Genomic DNA, 22,284 nt, shown 5'->3' on the forward strand with positions numbered 1-22,284 from the left:
GCCGGTCATCTAAAATTGTCATTATTGTTTGAAATGCTCTTAGATGTTCCCTATTAAATCTTGGACAGTTCACCATGAAGTGATGTACAGTTCTGCCATTGAGCAGGGTCTTCACCTCCAAGTAAGTATGAGTGAGTCATACGTGTAAGCCAGATTCGCAATCGAGCCAAGGGTCACTTCTTCGTGTCTGTTGGATCGGGAGCTAGTAGGCCATTGTCTAAGTGTTTGTTTAATTACACGAAATCTGTTGTTAGTCTGCTCATTCCAATGTTGTTGCCATTGTGTAAATTTTTTGGTGGATTAGGGCCTTGTAATCTGTATATGGTATTGAACGAAAGGCTTACTTACAGCTGGCAGCTTCTCTTGCTGCTTTGTCTGCTCTTTCCTCTCCAGTTATTCCTGTGTGGCCTGGGATCCAGCAGATTCTGATATTGTGATTTATTTGTAACAGTCTTGATACTGAATATTGGACCTATTGTAGATATGGGTGTTATGGTTTTTTTTTTTTTTTTTATAGTTGTTTGGCGCATCGGCTTCTGTGGCCATAGTGCACCTCCCAAGGTTTTTGCAGTACTTTGATCCAAGCCCAAGGTGGGATTCGAACGCGCAACCTTTGGGTTGCCAGCAGGCAGGCACTTTACACACCCGGCTAGCCCGGTCGGCGATGTGTTATGGTATTAGCATTCTGCAAGGCAGTAACAGAACTAAGCAAGTCATTGAAAATTATATCTGTTCACATTTAATTTTGTTTACAGCCATTAAAATGGCTTGTAATTTGGCAGTAAAAATACTGCATTCTTTTAGGAGTTGTTGGATGATGGTGTTATCTTCAAAATATATTGCAGCTCCTACACAAGTCTCCTTTTCTGACCCATCAGTATATAAGAAAGTATGATGTGCATATTGGGCTTTGTATGCTGCATATAGCTGTTGCGGTTTGTTCTCGATAGAGTTGTTTTCCCCCAGGATTGAAAATACTGGTCATATATGGGTTGAACTCTAATCGATGGTGGAATGATCTCTGCCATCATTGTAGCTATGTTATTATAGTTAAGTTCTCAGCTTAACAGTAAATCATTTAGGCAGATGTTAGCAAGACCATTTCATCTGTGGGTGGGTTGGTATATGTTTTTGGTATATGTATAGATTTGGTATATGTTGGTATATGTATAGATTTTACCTTGACAGCATAGAATAACAACAAAGTTCTATCGTCTAAGATGTAGTGAAGGTTCATGGGCTGCTGCATAAAGGTTTTGTACAGGTGAAGTGCGGAAAGCTCCAAGTGGAGAGCACTTGGAGTTTGTATAGGGATCTAACCATCTCAGTGCACTTGGTTTCGCAGAGTTGTAAACATGTGCTCCATAATCTAGCTTGGAACGCACTATTGCTCAATAAGGTTTAAGTAGTGTATACAGATCTGCACCTCAAGTTGTTTCAGAAAGTAAGTACTTTGAGTATAATTAATTTCTTGATGCACAAATGTTTGAGTTCTTTGATATGTTAGAAAGAAATGTTAGTTTTTTTTATCCAAGAGAAGCCCTAAGAACCTTATGTTTGGTACTACAGGGATCACATGTACATCCAGTTTAAGTTCAAGATCAGGGTATAGATTTCATTTTCTGCAGAAGCAGTAGCAACAGGTTTTGGTATATATTCAGTTATGGAGTTATTTTGATAGCAAAGAAGGTAAGTACTAAGCACGGATCCCTGAGGCATGCCCTCTTCTTGGGTTAAAACTTTTGAAAGAGCATTCTGCGACCTAACTTGAAATGTCTTGTGTTGTAAGAAATTTTGAATATATTTGGGAAGATGTCCACGTAATCCAAGATGATGGAGGTTTTAAATTATTCCATAATACCATGCTGTATTGCAAGCTTTTTCTATATAGAAACAGATCATTATGTGGTGTTCTTTTTGAATAAAGGCATTCTGTACACTGTTTTCTAATTTGATAAGTAAATCTTTGATAAGTAAATCTAGTGTTGAGCAATTTTTCCTGAAACCATGCTGTATTCTAAAATGCTTTATAGAATACAGCATAGTTTCAGTATTGATAATTTTTTCCATAACTTTTCCTAGGCAACTTGTTAGAGCTATTAGACGGTAGTTGCATGGGTCAGAGAGATCTATCCAAGGTTTTGGGAAAGCTAGAATTATTGCATGATGCCAACTGTCTGGAAATTGGTTTTATAGGAAGATTCTCTTATATAATTCCAGTAATGTCATTTGGGATTGGTCATCAAGCTGCTTTAACAGCATGTAGTGAATTTGGTCTGGCCCTACAGCACTTTGCTTTGTCTGTGATAGAGCATGTTTCAATTCATGGAATGTTAAAGGTAGGTTGTACTGTTCATCATTTCTTGTGGAAAAATTCAATGTGTCTTTCTATTCTTGCCTTGTATATTTGAAAACTGGGAGTATATGATGTAGTCGCTGATATTTTGGCAAAGGTTTGGCTGTTTCTTTTGGCTCAGCAGTTCCTTGTTCATTCCAGTTTAGGATCTGAGTTGGAGTAATCTGGTATCTGCCATTCATTTTGTTAAAATTTATTCCAGACAGTTTGAGATGGTGTGGAACTTGTTAATGTAGATGTAAATTTTATCCTGGATACTTTCCTACTGGCTAGCCTAATATATCTGGCTGTTGCCATGCCTTCTTGAACAATATGAGGTTCTTTATAGTTGGATATCTTCGAAAAGTATTCCAGGTTTTGTTTCTCTCTTTTTTTAGCCAGTAAGCATTCTTCATTCCACCATGATTTTGGATGTGTCGATGTTTTTGGAATAGTCAGATCAGCGGTTTGAATTATTTTAAATGTTACATATTATACTGCTGCATCTAACGGTTTCTGCTTGATAGTATCAACATTTAGTTTTGTAAAAGATTTATACGTTTCCCAATCTGCTTGATTTATGATTTATTTTCCATCTGGGAGTTCTACATGACACACATGTACTTCCTAATGCCATGGTGATGACTACTAAAAGGATCACTGTGTACCAACCAATCCAGTATTGGAAATAATATTGGAGAACATACAGACAGGTCAATAACTGTGCTATTTCCAGAAGGAAGATGTGTATATGTATGTGTGCCATCGTTCAACAAAGTTAAATCATTCTCGTCTATCCATTTCTCAATTTGTTTTCCTTTGATCTGTGGTTGTGTTACCCCACACAGGGCTACATTCGTTGAGGTCACCCAATATACTGAAGGCAGTGGGTATCTTCTAAATCCTGTTGTAGTAAATTTTGGCTTGGTAGAATATAAATTGTTATTACTGTTATGAGGGATGTAGTGGCTATGTGTATTGCAACTGCTTCAAAGGTTGTGTTTAGCAGAACAATCTGGGAAGGAATGCAAGAATTTACTAGTACTGCGACACTGCCAAGGGCTGTGGTGCACGGTACTTTGTCATTTCGATATGCTGTATAGTTCTTTATTGAGGTACAGTCTTGAGGTAGGTTTCTTGTAAGCAAAGACATAGCAAAGTACACTGTGCGATCAGATCGTATATGTCATCTTTGTTAGTGCAAAATCCTCTGCAGTTCCACTGGATTACGGTTTTCATTATTTGGTTTTGGAGAGGCATCCAGACTATTTCCTAGATGCTGTTTTAAATCTTTCAAACGTAAGTTTTTCTTTTGGAAAATATGGTTTACCAGTGCCCATATCTTCTTCCGCAAAAATCTCTAGTACTGATTCGTCTGCTTAGTTGGTTCCTTTTGTATCCATTTGTTCAGTTGACTTCTGATATTACTTTTTCCCTGAGGGGCTTTCGTTGAGTGTTTTGTATCGGCAGGTACAGAAAATAGTGTGTCAGTGCGTTTATCTTTTTGTTTTGGCTGGGATGTTATGAGTAGTGCTTGGGCCCAGTCTGAAATGGACTTCTTTGGAGGAATTGGAACGACAACTTGGAACGAGAATAGCTCCGTGCAGGCGAAGTTTTTATGGCTCCAGCTAATAGAGAAGTTTTTCTTAAATTTTTGCAGTTTTATTGTCGGTAAGGGTAACCAATCCACATGTTGGACAAGATTTTGGAGCTCCAGCGAACGCTAAGTTTTTAATTATATTTAGCCATTTGACTGACGTAATTGTTTCATTAAATTATTTTCTATAAGTAGCTTATAGACCTAGTCAAGCTCCTCGGTTTATTTTGAATTTAGACAGCGATTTTGAAAGTTAATTAATACTTAGTGTTCATAGATTTACCATTCGTAACTAGCCGCCATTGTTACACGATACAATGTATATCCCGAACTAGACAGCATAAGGTTTAAAGTAAAACTAGATAGCGAATCACGTAATATTAGAAATTTGTTAGCTTAGTATAGTATTATCGATTAATCAGTAAAATTTATTAATCTTATTAAATTCCATTGTTAATTAAACTGTACTTTTTTAACTAAATATATATAGCGACCTAGATTTTACAAACGTAACATTATAAATTGATACATATAACGTAACTCGGAGATAATACTCCATACTGAAATATATATATATATATGAGTAATATGGAAAGAAAGTTAATAAATTGTATCAAGCTGTAACTAATACTTATGGGCCAATGCAGTTGCTAGAGCAATTATGCATTACGACCACAATGTGTATAAAATATTTTGTATAATACTGAAGATAATAATATAGAAATTAATTCAAGCAGACAATACCAAGCTGGATTTTTTAAAGAAACGCAAGGGATATAAAAATATATAAAAATAATAATAATAATAATAAAAAAAATATATATATATATATATATATAAAACTTATCGTCGTCTACCCAAATTCTAGATGACTTCAACTGGGGCCAACCAGCCAGACTGAAGGCAAAAAAATGACAAGGAGTTCTGTTTCTGTAATGATCAATATCTGCTAAGATATATAAAAATTCTGAGATTAAGTAATTTGAATCTAAACCAATTAAAGGTAGTTAATTTTTTAGAATCAAAATAAAGATATTATAAATGTAAGCATATATTGAACATTGCTGACTCGACAAAGAACATAATTTAATAATTATTAATAATCTCTAGTACTGATAGCTAAGTGTATTGCTATCAGTGCACATAAAAAAAAAAAATTTTTTTTTTTATTATTATTATTTTTTTATATAAAAATATATATATTTATATCCCTTGCGTTTCTTTAAATCTAGCCATCTTGGTATTGTCTTCTTTAATTAACTTCTATATTATTATCTTCAATATTATACAAAATATATATATATATATATATATATATATATATATATATATATATATATATATATATATAGTGTTATAACTGCATTGGGATATAAGTTTAGGGTATTATTTTTGTATTGAAACTGAAATTTTATTTGAAATTGAATCGAAATCATGACTGAGACCAGAGCAGCAAAGCAAAAGGCTCAAGCTAATGGGAGTGCTGTGACTCAGGGAAGAACTGAGAGGGGTTGTCCTCTGAATCACAGCCTTTTGAAATGTACTGCTTGTTTGATGTTTGTGGAGCAATCAGGAACAGGACATGATATTGCCAAGGTTTAACATAAGGTCTTTGTGTGTGCACAATGTAAAGAGTGAACGGAAATCAGGTGCCAACTCATTATTGTTATGGTCCTACATGAGAGACAGGGTGGATGCCCTCGAAGGATTTAAATTGAGGGCCCATCAGACTCTCAGCGGCCCACATCAATGCCAGAGCTTGCACTTGAACATCAGGCAATGCAGCAGCAGCCCCCCAAGGCAGAATGCAGTGGCACCAAACGAACTAGTTGTTGTTGGTGACTATTTTCAGGGAAACGGGGAACATATTGTGCAAAAAGGATAGGTGGAACAGGACCAGGGTACATTTGCCAGGGGCAAAAGTTGATGACGTTGTAGAGCAGATACATCTTTAAAGGGCACAAAAGTTGATATTGTTGTACACATTGGCACTAACGATATTAAGAGTAGGAGACCAGCAGAATTACTTAACAAGTACAGGTCAATTTGGAAAAAAAAAAGTCGCAAGTTAGGGTTGAATTTGAAAGATTCTGCAGTTCTGCCCAGACATGATAGGAGGGAGTATATGATTAGAGTTTTGTCAATAAATTCGGCCCTCAAGAGATTGTGCAAGACTCAAGGGAAATTTTTCTCAGCCTGGTCACGGCTTGTTAACAGGAGAGGCTGCTTCTACAGGGATGGGATACACTTTAAATAGAAAGGGTGCAAGAATATTTGTTGATGCTATCGAGGCAGTGTTAAGTGGGTCAGAAAACTGCTAGCTTGGGGGGGGGATACATGGACTAATAGATTAACAGTAGCCGCTGGCAAAGGTGAAAGTGATTCTTGCACTGCTTCTACTGGAATGAGCAGCAGCCTGGAAAACAAGGTGCAGGGGATTCCAGAGACTGCTGGGAGTCATTGTGGAACAAGTAAATACATGAGCTGTGTTAGGGTAGATATAAATAGGAAAAGATGCATGTATATTTGCATGTACACAAATGCTAGAAGTTTGGTAAATAAATTTGATGAATTTGAGGTGTTGTTAAATCAAAGGCAGATAAAGCTGGGATATCAGAGATGTGGTGTCACACAGATATAAGGAATGCAGAACTGGAATTTGAGGAGTAAAATGTGTACAGGAAAGATAGACAGAATAGGAAGGGAGGAGGAGTTATGCTATTAATTAACAAACACATAAAATCCAAAAAAGTACAGCCAGTCGACATGGCTGGATAGTGCAGTGTCAAGTCAGTTTGGTGTGACATAAGCACTGGAAAAGCAAAATTGAGAGTAGGAGTGTATAGGCCTAATGACTCTGATGAGTATAATAAACAACTATACAGAGAAATAGAGTGGGCCAGTAAATCAGCGTGACTTATAATGGGGGATTTTAATTTCCCAGATATTGACTGGAATTTGTAGGATGGTCACTCACAAACTAGCAGCGCTTTTGTGGATTTATTGGATGATTTTTTTTCTACAGCAGCATGTTCAGGAGGGAACTAGAGGGAGTAATACTTTTGATCTGATTATCAGTAGTGATTCTTTATGCATTAGGAATCTGCAGATAAAGGAACCACTAGGAGGGAGTGATCACAGTGTGCTGATGTGGGATTTACTCAGAGCTAATTACCATCCTAGGTAAAGAGAATGGTTTTTGCTTTTGTAAAGGTGACTATGGTGATCTGAGGCTTGTTGTTTTGTTTGTTATTTAGTTTTTAGGAACATTAGCAACTAAGGCCATATTGCTCCGGGATATGCGGTGGTCATTCCCTGACCTTTCCGCATCCTCCGTATTTGGTGTGACGGGCTCGAACCCCGGTCTAATCAAGAAGCTTGTGCTATGCACTGCTGCTCCTTCCCACCCGGCTATGGAGGCGCCTCTTAACTGAGGCAGTATTTAAATTCTATATGGTGGGACCAACTGATGAAGTTACCAATAGCAAATTCAAAATGGGAAGCATTCAAAGAGGCACCTCCGTAGCCAGGTGGGCAGGAGCAGCAGTGTGCAGCACACACTTCTTGATTAGACCGGGGTTCGAACCCGTGATTACCAAATACGGAGGATGCGGAAAGGTCAGGGAATGAATGACCACCGCATATGCCTGGAGCAATATGGCCTTAGTTCCTAATGCTCATAAAAACCAAATAACAAACAAAACAACAACAAACAAGCATTTAAAGAACTAATCTTGGAAGCTACCAGGCTTTTCATACCAACTAAGAAATATTGTTCAACATTTAGGCCTAATTGGATGTCAGATGAAGTAATGAGACATGTGGAAAAGAAGAAAAATGCATGGAATACATATTAGGGCTTACAATACTGAGATCCCAGTCATTTTTTTCCGGTATTCAAATACCAGTATTGATACAAAAATGCCAGTTTTTCAGTACTAATTTAAAAAAAAAAAAGTTTATAATTTAATCACATAAAAGTTTTAAAATCACCTTTATGTGATTACGATGTCCTTATCTCTACTAACAAATGTTCGATAAATCATCGATAGGACACCATGCAACATTGAAACCTGTCCACAATTCTCGGACAACTTCGTGTCTGACTGTATCGTAACTCCCAAGTCCCATTCCTCCACTACTGACTTTAGTTCATCTCCACCAAGAGTATAAGTTATTTTGGGATTGCTGTTCCCCAGGTGTAAGATCTTGAAATTTTGCTGAATTAAAGCATATAGCTGCCATTTTTCTGACCATCCCGGAAGTCTTTCTAGGTCACTCTGAAGAAGCTCTGCTTGGCGGCAATCATTAACTACTCTACTGATCTTTACATCATCTGCAAGTTTAGACCTCATGCTCTACATCCCTTCAGAGATGTCATTTAAGATAATCAAAAAACTTTCTTCTCTTAGCAATAGACTCCTCCTCCATTGGCAGGTGCATGACACGGCCACTACTAGCGACCATCGCCTCATCACTTACAGTGTCACCGATTCTGCCCTCCCCCCGTCAAGTGCCTATCCAGGATATTGTAAGATTCTCTACTAAAACAGTGAACTGGGACCATTCTCAGCAAGGTTTTTGAAAGACTGTTGCAATGTAATTGAAGATGTTCTTCATGACCCAGCTAGCAACTTCTACCAATCAATGAACAGTGCGCAGAAAACAGACTTTGTGCAGAGTCTGCTCCTCAAAGCTTCAGAGGCTTCCATGAAAAAAATGTTCCAAGAAACCAAGATCTGTTCCATAGTGGTCGCAGGAACTCACTAACCTCGCAATTCTCTGAAGCATGCTCGGAAAGAATACCAACGCAAGAGAAGGACTGAACCTGCTCACATCGTAGAACAGTATAGAGACCGATTCAAAGCAGTCCGCCGTGAATATACTAACAAAATTTACCATGCCAAGCAAAGCTCCTGGCGTACCCTTGTCGAGACTGAGGCGAACCGGAATCCGTGGGGTTTAGTCCACAAACTCGTGAGGAATAAGCTGGGATCCACGGATGTCATACACTCTGTCCGCTCTGATGACTCGTCTGAGACTACACACTGGGAAGATACAATCAACCGGATTCTGGATGAACTAATATATCAGGACAACACCAACTCTGACACTGACATCCACAGGAAGATAGCAGTACAAAATTCCAGCTTCCAGCCAGACATTATTAGCATTAGCATTAGTAGAGGCATATGATGCAAGAAAGCAAGCTTATTCAGCATCAGCCAAAAAAAAAAAAAAAACACACACACCACTCCCATTTCACCCCTCCGTTCGTTCGAAATACCTGTCCAGTTGAGCTTTAAATTTGTTTAGGCTATCAACTTCAACAACAAGTGATGGAAGTTGGTTCCACCAACCAACCACCCGCTGGCCAAAGGCAAATTTCCGTACATCTATCCGACATCCGTCCTTCCTCAATTTGAATTTATGCCCTCTGAGGTGATTATTCTGAGCAAGATGAAGAATCCCATTGGCATTGAGCATGCTCAAACCATTCAAAGCCTTATACACCTCTATCAGATCACCTCGCGTGCCTAGTCTCCAGACTCTGTAATTTGCAAAACTTAAGCCTTTCTTCGTAAGAGCAACCCTTTGTTCCATTCACTAATCTTGTTGCCCTTCTCTGTACCCGTTCCAGCAGCTCTACATCCTTCTTGAAATGAGGCCTCCAGACCTGTATACAGTACTCAAGATGTGGCCTAACCATTGCCTTATACAAGGGAATAATCACCTCCTTATCCCTGCTAGAAAAATTCCTGTATATCATTGACAAGACACCATGAGCTACTCTTGCAGCTCGTCTGCACTGCTCAGAGAACTTCATATCTGCCTGCACAATTACCCCCAGGTCCTTTTCATTCTCCACCACTATCAGTGTAGTACCGCAGAGTTGATACGTTGCTCTGGGGTTAATGTTTCCCATATGTAGTACTTTACATTTGTCAATGTTAAACTTCATTTGCCACCTCTCAGCCCATCTGTTCAACCTTTCCAGATCCTGTTGCAGCAGCATAGTGTCAGTAGTGTCCTTAACAACCCTGCCAACCTTTGTATCATCTGCAAACTTGGACATTAAACTTGATATCCCATCATCAATATCATTCATAAACACCGAAAACAACAACGGACCCAACACTGAACCCTGAGGATTATGGAGGAACCATTCACAGAGGAAGAAGTCGATGCAGCAATTAAAAAAATCAAAAAAGGTAAAGCTCCTGGTCTGGATTTTATTGAAGGTGAGACTGTGCAACGTCTTTGGGCCATAGCTCCAATGATACTTCTTCAGCTCTTCAACACCTGTCTGAATGAGGGTAACTTTCCATCACGTTGGAAGCATGCTAACCTGAGGCTCTTACCTAAGGATCCCACAGGTACCTCCAAGGCATATCGCCCGATTGCGCTGCTTCCCATTCTCAGCAAGGTTTTTGAGAGACTGTTGCTCTCCCACTTCCAACCCCGATATGAAGCCCGTGGTTTGGCATCCTCGCTTCAATTTGGATTCAAACAAGGGTGCTCCACAATTGATGCTCTATCTAAAACCCTCAAAGTTGCAGAACAGTCGGATGCAACTTATGTACTGGCAATCTTCATTGACTTCAAAGGAGCTTTTGACACAGTGTGGTGGCCAGGCGTTCTTCAGAGGGCCAGAGTCTCTAACTGTACTTGGAATTTCTACCACTGCCTCAAAAGCTACTTCTCTAACCGCAAGGTCAGCATCAAAACAAAATATCACTGCATCACCTGACATCTAACCCGAGGCTGTCCCCAGGGCTCCATCCTGGGGCCAGCTGTCTGGAGTATGATACTCGACGACTGGCTCCTGAGGGACTACCCACACACTACTCAGCTTTCTTATGCCGATGACATGGTTATCATCATTGAGGGCCCCACCCGCGTCCATAGAAACCCAGGCCAGGCCACGGTTGTTCTCTCTGCTCTGTCCGTATGGGCCACTGAAAATAAACTCTCAGTCTCCACTGAGAAGAGCAAAACCCTCCTATTAAAAGGCAAACTGGATTTCTCCAGACCTCCTACCATACGTTTTAATGGCCGCCCACTGAAAAACTACCGATCGGTGAAGTACCTGGGAGTAATTTTGGACAACAGGAGAACTTTCATCCCCTATATCCAAGCTATCAAAGAAAAGATAAAAAATTACATCACCATGTTAGCACGTTTTACCCGCAAGGACTGGGGTCTTAAAGGACCAACTCAACGCCTTTTATACTCAGCAGTATTTATACCAATTGTCACATATGGAGCTGCAGTTTGGTACCACCGAATGACTTTAGTGCATGCTCAACGTAAAATTCAGCAAATTCAATGACTTATGCTACAACAAATGACCCGCGCATGTAGAACGACATCAACTGCTGCCCTACAGCCACTAACAGGCCGGCTCCCTTTGGACCTCCACGTCACTTTTATCAGACTCTCTAATGCGATTAAGAAGAATAAGGAAGCTGAATTCCTCACTATTCAAACCCGTACCAATACGGACATCAAACAGGAACATAAACGTGTGTGGCTAGAATTGATAAACTTATGGCAAACCCGCTGGAATAACTCCACAACTGGTGCAACTACTAAACTTTTCCTTCCTGAGGTAACCTAAATCAACAAACAACGTTCCACTTGGTTCTTCCCTAACATCTATGCTTCCTTCCTATTAACTGGCCACGAGTCCTTCAAGAGACGCCTTCTAGAGTTCGGCCTAGTCGAGGATGCCCTCTGTACCTGCGGAGAACCTGAAGACTGGGATCACGTGATGCACTCATGCAACGTATACTTAGATCTAAGAATCCAACTACTCCTAGACCTCCACACTACATCACTTCGGCCATAAGCCAAGTTATTGGAATCTAATGATACCTTCCGTGCACTGACCAGTTATGCCAACGAGGTCTTTCGTCGTCGCTGGCATCACCTGCAACTCCCGAACACTACTCCTGGATAACCTCCTCTAGACAGCAACTGATAACCAGCACCAGAAACTTCCAGACATGAAACTGCAAATGGTGGCCAGCCCTGTCGACGCCGCTCCGTGATTCTCCATTGTGATGATCCTGGACTCTTTAATTTGAACTTTACCTATTCTCTTCTTCCTACCCACAGTCTTTCTCCAGGACTCCCACAACTGCACCTAGCACTCTTCCTGCTCCGTTTCGCCTGGGAGGATGCCTACGCTCTGTCATCCTCGCTATCTTGTCTGTTCCACTTTTCTATCTCTTCTCTGCTCTTTCCTTGGCCTTCCCCACTCTCGCTCCTCCAAGAGTGTGTACGGCCCGTCTTATGTCTTTTACTCCCTGGTCCGGCTCCTCGTGCCAGTGGACGGATGCTGGGAGGCTCCTTCCTGGTGATCGCGCCTCCCAGTAATGAAGAGGCCAGTCAAACAACATAAACAAAACACTACTCACACATAACCCACTCTGACTGGCTTTGCTATGTTAACAGAGTATTTAACACGGATTTGTGGGAAACCACAGGAACCGCATAACAAAAAAACACTATGTCCACACTATAATCAAAAACAACAGTGGTCCCAATACTGATCCTTGGGGAACCCCACTACTTATATTAATCCAATCTGAGGAATAACCATTTATCACAACCCTCTGCCTGATGCCCTCAAGCCATTGTGCTATCCATCTAAGGATTTTCCCTATGATTCCAGCCTGCTCCAACTTATAAAGTAACCACTCATGTGGGACTGAGTCAAATGCTTTGCTGATATCTAAATAAACAATATTGAAAATATTCTCTAAATCCAGTTCACAAGTGACCTGTCAAAATGTCTAACCAGAATTGTTGAACATTATTTTCCCTTTACAAAACCATGCTGTGTATCCTACAGAATTCCATTTCCATCTAAATGATCCTGAATTCCTCCCTTGATCATTGCCTACATGATTTTCCCTACTACTGAAGTTATTAGTCGGTCGGTAATTTCCCATTACACTCCGAGAACCGCCTTTATGTTCCAATTTACACCAATCCAACGGAATCTCTCCTAAGTCCAGTGATGCTCTCATAACTAGTCTCATAACTATAACTGGTTCAATGCGCTCACTTGCCGCCTCCTCTAAGATTATAGGGTTTATGCCATCAACCACAGAAGCTTTATTCACCTGTGGGCACAAAAGTTTTCTCATTAAAACAACATGTGAAATTTCAGCATCATTAATTACATTATTTTAAACTTCACTTCCACAATTTCTCATTGACATGAAGGGTTTTTCTTCTGTAAATATCGATACAAATATAACTGTTGAATTTATCTGCAACTTCAGCTTTGTTATCTAATACTATCCCACGCAATTACATGTGTCCGATCTTATTTGTCCTTCTCTTCTTTGCATTTATATATGTGAAGAATTCCTTAACTGCACTCTTTGCTCTCTGCCAGACTCAGTAAAGATACTATTGTGAAAATTATACTTCACTGAATAAAATATCTTTCTCCTTCAGAAAATGATGAACATAATTCAACCATGGAAGACCAACATGGAACAGAACATCAGTGTTCCACAAATTCTTTCCAAAATAAGAAATTGCCTAACTCCAATGAGATTTTAAAAAACGAACTTGAGTCGGATATTAATGAAATACTTTTAACTATTTTTGCTAAAAAAAGTTCAAAGCCTAGAAAATATGGATTGAGATCGCCTATGATTATCTCAGTACAATAGTACCAGAATAGAATTCGAAAGGGCGTTTTCTGCTGCTAATCAAATATTTACCAATATTAGATCCATTTTAAACGATCATACTATTGATTGCTTATATTTCTTAAGAGCTCACTTGATTCGGACTGGTTAAACATAACTGTGGATGCTTAAACATAACTAAACTTTGCAGTAACAATATGTATTTTTTTGTTTTTAGAATAACTGTATTTTTAATGATTTTTTTCAGAATATTTATTATTGCAATAAATGTTTATTTAAAACTTGAATTCAAGTAATTACAGTACTTGTTTTTTTCTTACTTTATTGCATCTAACTGTAATCAAAATTTTATTGAGAAAAACGTTTCTTTTTGGAATACCAGTATCCCGGTTTCATAAATTAAAAATACTGAAATACAGGTATTAAGATTTTGACTGGTATTGTAAGCCCTAATACATATAAATTAACAGGTGACATGGAAGCCTATGATAGATATAAGCTGGTATGTAACCAAGTCACAAAGGAGGTTAGGCAGGCAAAGACAGATTATTAGAAATCTTTGGCAAAGGATGCAAAGAAAAACTGCAAAGAGTTCTTTAATTATGTAAACTCTAGAATTTAATTATGTAAACTCTAGAAGGTAGGGGGATAAATCAGATTGGTCCACTTGATATCGATGGTTCAACTGTTGATGATCCTGCTCAGGTAGTTAACAAACAAAATGAGTATTTTGCATCTACATTCACACACAAGGAGTTATTCAAGGAGGGAAATGCCAGAGGTGAATTAAACTCTGGGGGTGAGCTAGACGATTTTGCAATAACTCAGAGCAAAGCGGAGGGAAACTGTTGAAGACAGACATCAGAAAGGCACCTGGGGTAGATGGGATCTATCCAGTTATATCAAAGGAGGCACCAAAGGAAGTAAGCAAACCCTTAGCCATAATTATGAGAGCTTCCTTATACTCAGGGAAGGTACTCATGGACTAGAGGTGTGCAAATGTGACCCCAATTCACAAAGGAGGATGAAAGGACAACAAGTAACTACAGACCTGTTAGTTTAACTTCTGTTCAAGGGAAATTAAGCACTGATTCTGTTCCAGGGACTATAAGCATTGGTAAATGAAGCACTGCAGGATCATCTAGACAAGACTTCTGTTATAGCTCACACAGAGCATTGGTTTGTTAAGGAGAAGTCTTGTCTGACCAATTTGATTGGATACTATGATGTGGTCACAAATGAACTGGATGCAAAGAATAATTTTGCTATCAAATATTTGGATCTTAGAAAGGCTTTTGATACTGTTGTACAAGGAAGACTGCTGCACAAATTGGAGCAGTGCGGCATTGGAGGCAAATTGCTGTTACTGATAAAGGGATGGCTGAGTGAGGGAAGACAGTTGTTTGTTTGTTTGTCATTTGGTTTTTAGGCGCATTAGCAACTAAGGCTATACTGCTCCAGGGTTATGCAGTGGTCATTCCCTCACCTTTCCACATCCTCCGTATTTGGTGGTCACAGGCTCGAACCCCAGTCTAATCAAGAAGTGTGTGCTACGCACTACTGCTCCTGCCCACCTGGCTACGGAGGTGCCGGAAAAGACAGAGAGTGGTAATCAATGGACACTGCTCTTCGTGGACTAATGTTATTAGTGGAATTCCCTCGGTTGGGCCCACTGCTGTTTTGCATATTTATCAATGATGTTGATGAAGGTATATCAAGGTTATTTTCAAAGTTTTCAGATAATACGAAGGTCGGCAGGGTTGTTAATGACACTAATGACAGTACGCTGCTGCAACAGGATTTAGAAAAGTTGGCAAGATGGGCTGAGAGGTGGCAACTGAAGTTTAACATTGACAAATGTAAAGTACTACATATGGGAAGCAGTAACCCCAGAGTAACATATCAACTGTATGGTTACTACACTGACAGTGGTAGAGAATGAAAAGGACCTGGGGGTTATTGTGCAGGCAGATATGAAGTTTTCTGAGCAGTGCAGACAGTCTGCAAGAATAGCTCATGGTGTTTTGTCAATGACATACAAGAATTTTTCTAGCAGGGATAAGGCGCTGATTATCCCCTTGTATAAGGCCACACCTTGAGTTCTGTATACAAGTCTGGAGTCCTCATTTTAAGAAGGATGTAGAGCTGCTGGAACAAGTACAAAGACAGGCAACAAGATTTGTGAATGGAACAAAGGGTTGCTCTTATGAAGAAAGGCTTCTTGAGTTTTGCAAATTACAGTGTCTGGAGACTAGGCACCTGCGAGGTGAACTGATTGAGGTGTATAAAGCCCTGAATGGTTTGAGTATGCTCAATGCTGATGGGATTCTTCCTCTTGCTGAGAATAATCGCTTGAGAGGGCATAAATTCAAATTGAGGAAAGACAGTTGTAGGTAGATGTGCAGAAGTTTGCCTTTAGCCAGCGGTTGGTTGATTGCGGGAAGAAACTTTCATCTGTTGTTGTAGAAGTTGATAGCTTAAATAGATTCAAGACAGAACTACACAAACATCTGGAGTGAGTGGATGGGTGAAATGAGAAGGTTTTTTTTTTTTTTTTTGGCTGATACTCTATAAGCTTGTTTTCTTGCATCATGTGCCTTTACTAATGCTAAATGCTAAAATTGTGAAATCTGTTTGGGTTTCTATTGTATGCTGATAGCCCTACTACAGATTCCAAGGGGGAGGTTTTGGAAAAGCTTATCCAGTCCAATAATCTCACTCTGTGAAATACCCCAGGACATCTGCCAACTTTCATTTCGTCTCTTGGTCAATCCTATATTGACATTACCCTTTCAAACTCTGCTCTTGGTAATGGCCTTTCCAGCTGACTTAGCCATACATCATGGTGCAGGAGTGATCGCAACCTTTACGATCAGTCATAGCAACAATCCTAGGGCTATGAGGTGCTGTTTTGACTTCCCTCGGTTTAAAACAAAACATGTTGAATGTAATAGCTTTGATGTATAGGTTAGTGAGCTTATTTCTGAAGAAATAATCATCCAGCTTAGCTCTCTTCCTGCTAATATGCAGGTTACCAGGGTCCAAGAGATTCTAAACACGGTCTGTGAGGACACTCTAAAAAAGAAAAAAAGAAAAATGAACTGCGTTTCATGGTGGACCCCAAAACTCATTATTCTCAGAAGAAACTTACAAAATGCTCATCGTAATTTTCAGAGAGCAAAGAGCTGCTAACAGGCCCAGGGCTGAGACTGACAGACTTGAGTTCTATAAATCCAACAGAAGGATTTATGTCAATACCATCTACCAAGAGAAAAAACTTGCCTGGGCAAGGTTTGTTCAGCACAACATAAATGAAAATCTGTGGGGATTACCCTACAAACTTGTTACAAACAAGATTCATCCTGGTGATGTTTTCTCATCTATTACTGTGCATGGTAATGAAACCCTGGACTGGAGCTTCTCAATTAATGCCATTTTGGACGGGCTGCTCCAAGAGGACACTGCCTCCCGTGAAAAGACCATCCAAACTACAACGAGATTAGATCATTTATCATACCAAGGGCCCTGTGTTGAGGCTCCATTTTCGGATATTGAGCTGGAAGGGATGGAAAGTGTCCTGGACAGGACCTCCTTGAGGTTTCTGTTCTTAAAAGATTTTGGAAAAATTGCCCATTAATAATATTAAATCTTATGAATATGCTTGTCTGTCTTCAGGGTTATTCCCGTTGCCTTCGAAACAGGCTTCTGTTTAAGTCCTTTGACAAACCCTCCAATGATCCAGCCTCTTACAGGCCCACTGCTCTACTGCACATCCTTCATGAAGTCCTAGAAAAATTAATTGTCTCTCGTTTTCTAAATTACTATTTAGAGAGAAATCTAAGTTCCCCCACTTCAATTAGGCTTTACCTGTGGAAGGTAAAATATAAAAATATAAAAGTTCAAAAATATCTTACTCAAGCACAAAGATTTTTTCTTCTCGCTGTAAGCAGAGCTTGTCAAACTGTCTCTACAGCTGCTCTCCAGGTCCTCAGTCATCGATTGCCAATCCAATGCGAAGTAATGTTACGCTATCTTTTATATTGTAGAAAAAAAAATGTTCCTGCAGTTGTAAATGGTTTTACTTATAATACTGACTTACAAGAAAATGTAGACATTAAAAGAATTAGAAATGAATATTGTAGAGCGTGGAAAATACATGGTCTACTTCTGACTTGGGTAGGGAGACCTTTAGGTATTTTCCCGAGGTTGCTGATTATGATAAGAAAATGGACTGGTTAAATCCTGGCTTATATGTTACTTTTCTATATATATATATATATATATATATATACTGGTCATGGCAGTCTTAACTCTAAATTATTCTCATTCGGATTAAGTAACACTCCTCTCTGCAGTTGTGGTGCTCAAGAAACTGTTGAGAAACTTTCATTGTCCTCTGTATGATGATTTAAGACTGGACTTTCAACTTCTCACAAATGTATTCGATTGCTCTGAACTGCCAAGGTTAGTCAACTGTCCTGAGTATTATGCTGCCTTCTCCACCTATGCGGAGAAAAGGTTTAAATGGAGGAAAAGATTTCTTACTCCTGAGGTTCAGTAAAATGCTAACTTAATGTTAATTGATAGAAAAATACTGCCGTCTGTCAATTGGTTGGAAAGATTTTACTGGGTTTTTTGAATTGTAGATGGAAGGGTTTACGGCCCTCTCTATTGTTTTGGAAACCAGAAATTGTAACTATTCTTTTGAAGTATAAATCTTTGTAACGGTTAGCTGGTTGTTGGGGACTGATCACTTTGGCTTGTTTGTAGACTGTTTCCGTTTTTGGATTCTCTCACCTGATGTACTAATCTGTCTGCTGGACTCCGAAGTCCAGTGTTTATTTTGTATCATCATAATTGTAAATACCTTTTATGTATTATCATCATTGTAAATAGCATTTAAGTATTATTATCGTTGTATATAGTTGCTTTAAATTGTACACTATTTTTGCAGGCTCCAGGGAAAACCCTGGAGCTCGCAAAATTTTAATAAAATACTTTGAATACTTGTATGCCAATTCCTTATGACCTGTGCATAGGAAGGTCTGTTTAAGAGAGTTGGGAGTACAGTTCTCTTAGCTTCTTATTATGTGACAGAAAATTCTACTTTATATTGTTGACTGGTTTTTTTTTTTTTTTTCCAAAATTCGGTTTTTGGAATAGACGAAGTGGTCCCCCTTGCAGTTTTAACATTTGGTTTCTCTGCTGGACAGTTTTGATTGATGTGTTCCTGAGATCCAGAGTAGGAACAGATAGCAACACCACAGAATGCAATTTGTGAATGACCACACTTTTGGCATTAAAAACAGTGGAGAGGATTTGGGATATATGGTCTGATGTTACAATGTAGATATTCAGCCTTCACAGATGTAGGTGCTTTAGGAGTGTTAATTGTCAGTATGAGATTTCTGGTTGGGGCAAGTGTCCCATCTCTAGTAACTTTAATCCTTCTCACAGCTATGACACCTTGATCTTCAAGTTCCTTTTTAATTTCTTCTTCAGAGATGCTAATAAGGTTCAACTCAGAAATTGCTCCTTTCGATTTATTTAGTGTATTATGGGGAGAGACCTTTACTGGGAGCCCACCAAATGTCATTTGAAGCAGTCTTTCTTCATGTTTGGCATTTGCTGTCTCGACTAGAATGTTGCCTAATTTCAGTCGCTTGACAATATTAGTTGTTTCAGTCACTTTCTAAACATTTCTGGATGACAAATGACAGTTTTGTCTTTTTTTTTTTGTCTTTTAGTTACAATAATCTCATTGTCCTCATTTTTCCCAACTCGAAGGAGTCAAATCTTTGGGGTCTGTGGTTGTGACATTTGGATCACTCATTTTTGCTTCTTTTAGCCCTGGAAGTGAGAGCTTTTCTTCCCAGTTTTCTGGCCCACAGGAGGCAGGAGTGGTGCCACCTAATGACCAAGCGGAAGCAGATTAGTAGTTAGTACAGTTAAAATATAAATAAAAGAAAGGTATCTTTCCTTTCTTACAAATTTATGCTAATACTTTTTAGGCACCTACATAAATTTATGTATATGGTAGAGAATATAACCACAGAGAAATCGCCTTATAATCACAGAGAAATCGCCTTATAATCACAGAGAGATCACCTGATCACTAGAAATGCTTGGCATTCGGGGTCAGTAAAAGCAGATAAATTAATTATATGAACTATCAACAATATTGCTAATTTGAAAAATGCTGAAGGAAATTATGAAGCTAAAATTGAGATGTTGAAGTCAAAAGAATTTGAAGGAATCAAAATCTAGAGTAAGAACACATTTAAAAAATTACCTTGTGACAAGTTATTAAACTGTATCCTTAAAGGATTGGTTATTAATGTAACAGAGTAATTTTAAAATAAATAAAGAAAATAATGATATCATTGACGATGAGGAATTAAAAGAAATTTTTAACATATGCTACCTGGAAACGTGAAATATGGATGAAGTTTTGTCTCTATGGCAAAAAGGTGAAATATGAATAAGAAATTTAAGTTTTCTAATAAAATATGAAATAAAAATTAATGATTTTATAGATTTTGTAGAAGATGGTTTACCTTAAAATTGAGTGAAATTCCCTTTTCAATTAAAAAAGCCAGAAAAATCCTTGAAACATTATGATTAGCAGTGCTGTAGCTGAGTGAGCTTTCAGCATAATGAATAATATTGTAATATTAAAAAGAACATCTTTGGCAACTAAACACGTTGCAGGTATAATGACCATACATCTAAATGGAAAACTATTGCTTCAATTTGATCTGGATAATTACGTCAAATCTCTATAATCATCACTCAGCTATTGAGCAAAGCAGAAGATCAACAACAAATATTAATAAGTAAATTCTATATGGTAATTTTTAGAATAAATTTTTCTTGAATATTTGTGCAATAATTTTTTTCATGTAATCTGTGTGATAGTTTTTTTATGTTATTTGTGATATGGGAAATATTTCACGTTATTTTTTATTCGCAATGTTAAAATTTTATCATGAAAAAAACGTATTCAGTATATTTCACTAGTTGTAAAAAAAAAAAAAAAAACAGAACAAAAAGTCGACAAAACTGCGAGCCCATTGTTAAAATATTCATAGCTCACCACTGGGTAGATGGTTGATGTTTCATGAAAATGTCTTCACAAGTCCGGAATGGGCGGAAGCATTGTTGCGCAACAAAAACCACTGTCTCGAAATTGCGGCCTCACCCAGAAAATGTGCTTCAATAGACTTGGAAGCACCTGTACACAGAACAGCATTCACTCTCTCCCCTTCAGGTACAATTCCTTGTGAATCACACCTTGTTTGTCAAAAAACATGACCATCATCATCTTGATCCTGGCCTTCTGAAAACAAAACTTTTTGGGCCTCGGTGATGATTTTGAAGTCCACTTCATGCTCTGATGCCTTGTCTATGGGTTATACTGAAAGACCCAACACTCATCTCCAGTGAAAATACAGTCAATGAAATTAGGATTGTCTTGACAAGTCCGGATGAAGTCTTTGCATGATGACACTCTTTGTTGCTTCTGCTGATCTGAAAGGCTGTGTGGCACAGATTTTGCACATGCCTTCCTTTTCCTTAAATCTTCATGTAGAATTTGATGACTTGTCTCTTTATTCAAATCCAACTCATCAGTCATCGCTCTGAGGGTTAAACAATAATCCCTTGCCACAATTTCCCAAACTTTTGCAATTCTGTCCTCATTTCGAGAGGTTGACAGACACCCACTAATTGGGTCATTGTGAAAATCCTCACATTCCATCTCTGAATCACTTATACCATCCAAACACACTGGTACAATTTAAGATTTCATCACCATAAATAGTTTTTAACATTTCATGTTTCTGTTGCAGATTTTCCCGGTTTAAAGCAAAATATGATATTCGTTCTTTGCTCCATTGCAAAATTGTAACACGGAATATTAATGCTATTAACAAAAACTGGTTGTTACTTGAAGCCTATCAGCCTACTAGACAATCTCTGTATCAAGAGAGAGAGAGAGATTGAACTACACCACTTCTGTTTATTTTCAAACTCATTGAATATGACCACAACAGAACCAATCGGGGAAACTATTGCCACGCATGTGTGTGTGTGTGTGTGTGTGTGTGTGCGCGCGCGCGCGTGTGTGTGTGCATGTGATATCGTTTATTGCCAAAATAAGAGAGAGAAAATACAAAGTAGCTAACCTGGTACAATTTACAGAGAGTTTACAGATGAAAAATTAAAATCTCTAAGAGCTTGTTGAAGTTCAATTTTGCTTGATCTGCCATTGCTGAACACTACTAGAATGAATAGCATGTAAGACTGACCACACAAAAATCTGTCTCTCTGTCTTTTTGCTTATTTACGACTTTCAAAACATCTGTTTATGCCTATTCTAGTTATTACTTGAATGAATTGGCACCTCCATAGCCAGGTGGGAAGGGGCAGCAGTGCGTAGCACACGCTTCTTGATTAGACCAGGGTTCGAGCCCATCACCACCAAATACGGAGGATGCTGAAAGGTCAGGGAATGACCACCGCATATCCCAGAGCAATATGGCCTTAGTTGCTAGTGCTCCTAAAACATTGACAGTGACTGCTCACACAATTTCTGTTTTCCTTCATGGCACTCCATATTGCTACACACACACATCCACCCTATTATGGAGTCTGCCATCCTAAAAGCTGACAAGCAC

At 38.7% G+C, this 22,284-nt stretch overlaps 1 protein-coding gene across 6 annotated transcripts in view; it reads right to left on the minus strand.

Moving 5' to 3' along the window:
- The window catches only part of LOC150090769 (E3 ubiquitin-protein ligase HECW2-like), a 518,151-nt gene that overhangs the window by 210,445 nt on the left and 285,422 nt on the right, over positions 1-22,284 (minus strand). The window lies entirely within an intron of this gene.

The sequence above is a fragment of the Mastigoproctus giganteus genome, chromosome 1, assembly GCF_048544385.1.
Source record: "Mastigoproctus giganteus isolate SK-2022 chromosome 1, ASM4854438v1, whole genome shotgun sequence".
NCBI lineage: Eukaryota > Metazoa > Arthropoda > Arachnida > Uropygi > Thelyphonidae > Mastigoproctus > Mastigoproctus giganteus.